Source organism: Raphanus sativus, unplaced genomic scaffold (assembly GCF_000801105.2).
Source record: "Raphanus sativus cultivar WK10039 unplaced genomic scaffold, ASM80110v3 Scaffold6064, whole genome shotgun sequence".
NCBI lineage: Eukaryota > Viridiplantae > Streptophyta > Magnoliopsida > Brassicales > Brassicaceae > Raphanus > Raphanus sativus.
Window position 1 is genome coordinate 1 of NW_026621356.1, and position 1,910 is coordinate 1,910.

Genomic DNA, 1,910 nt, shown 5'->3' on the forward strand with positions numbered 1-1,910 from the left:
CCTATGAGATTTATTCAACTTCCTGGTTATTCTCCACTGATTAGTGGTTCCAAAATATTGAAAAAATCACTGAAATCCGAGTCCCATAAATCGCCGTCCCGGGTCAGAGCCAGGACGGAACCCCGCTCTGATACCAAATTGTAATACCCCGATTTTCCAAAATATATAATAATAATAATAAATAATAAATAAAGAAATAATCCTGAAATCTCCATTTATTACTCCACATAAATAATCTCAAATCTCCATAAATCCAATAAATAGCATTAAATTCAAATAGTATAATAAATCTAAAAATCTCGGTAAAGCACAAAACCGAAAATCTGGAATAGAAATAAAGAAAACGCCCAAAAGCACCAATCCGAAAGCAATCACTCCTGTCTGCCAGGCTCACCTGAAAGAGAAAAGAAAGAGGGATGAGCAACAGGGGAGTCACTCAGTGAGGTATGGGATGCTAACCCGCAAACCACAGACTCAGTACATAGCACTACGACTATGTAAGAGTAGCTCTAGCATGAACAGACAAGATGCCTAGCACATCACACAAAACAAACAATACGCTGATGGTACATAGCTAGTCCACACACCCTGCGTTCTCCTCATACGGATATACGATATCATAATATGCGTCGATAGTCCAGACATCTCTGGACCCCCGCACTCCACCAATATGCGTCGATATGCAAACGTCTCTGCACCCCGCACCACACAATATACGTCGCTAGCTCAGACGTCTCTGGGCCCCCGTACTCATCCACTATGCGTCGCTAGCTCAGATGTCTCTGTGCCCCCGCACTCTATACGTCGCTAGCTCAGATTTCTCTGGGCCCCCGTACTCATATGCGTCGCTAGCCCAAATCACTCTGGGCCCCCGCACTCACCACATAGTCCTTACTATATAACTAGATATATACATATATATAACAGTCTTTAACATCAATCATTTCACACAATCGTTGAATCCTCTATTATCCTATTTCCAGTTTAACAATCAAAATAATAATAAGCAACCAAGACTTTCAAACATACTCGATTCACAAAGACGGATCATGTTTCGAAACTAGACTTTCAATAATAATAGTACTAAACTAGCTCAGGATTTAACGGAATAGCCCTCACCTTAGCAACTGACTGGAACGAACAACGGAAATGATCAACTGAGGTCAACTGCAACACGAGAGTCAATGACTTAGGCGCAGAGTCTCAGGAATAAAGTTTCCCGAAATAGAAACTTTCCTAAAATAGTAACTTCCCTAAAATGGATTCCTATACTAGAAATATGAAAGCGGCATACTTACTAGAAAAACCCACCGGAAGCTCGCCCAGAAATGCTGCCGGAAGCTCGTCCAAAAATCCCGCCGGAAGCTCGCCGGAAATCTCACCGGAAAAATTAACTAGTGACTGGTCGTTGAATAATTTAACAACAACTTGTCACGCGCAAAGAAATACTTTGACTTGATGAGAATAAAGAGAAGAAGAGGAGTCTATTATATAGGAGAAGGGAAGTGAGGTATGAAGCTCAAACTTCCAATGTGGGACAAAAATAAAAAGGAATGGGTTTTGATTAAAATAAAACAAATGGGCCTTACTCCTAGATCAGGGTCGTTACAATTCTCCCCCACTTAATCGGAATTCGTCCCGAATTCCAAAGAGATGAAGAAAGAACGTCCACAGCTTCGAAGAAAAGAAAGATACAAGTAATAGACGATGGAAACGAAAGAAACTTGGTCTTCACCTGCAGAAGAAAAGAAAATCAGAATCTCTAATGACTAACCGAATGATGCTCGGCAGAAGGGTGCATTTTTTTTTCAAAACTCCCAATCCCAAAATATTGAAAAATCACTGAAATCCGAGTCCCATAAATCGCCGTCCCGGGTCAGAGCCAGGACGGAACCCCGCTCTGATACCAA

The 1,910-nt window shown here is 41.4% G+C and overlaps 1 long non-coding RNA gene across 2 annotated transcripts; it reads right to left on the reverse strand.

Annotated features, from left to right (window-relative positions):
• Nucleotides 1-195: 195 nt before the first annotated feature.
• LOC130507818 (uncharacterized) lies at nucleotides 196-1,588 on the reverse strand. 2 transcript variants are annotated; one of them, XR_008942446.1, is made up of 2 exons: nucleotides 1,312-1,588; nucleotides 196-1,167 (listed from the first exon to the last, which is right to left on the reverse strand). It is a non-coding gene; the product is annotated as an uncharacterized LOC130507818 (long non-coding RNA). The 2 variants fall into 2 exon arrangements; XR_008942445.1 differs by having other exon boundaries at nucleotides 1,299-1,588.
• Between the last annotated feature and the right edge of the window lie 322 nt (nucleotides 1,589-1,910).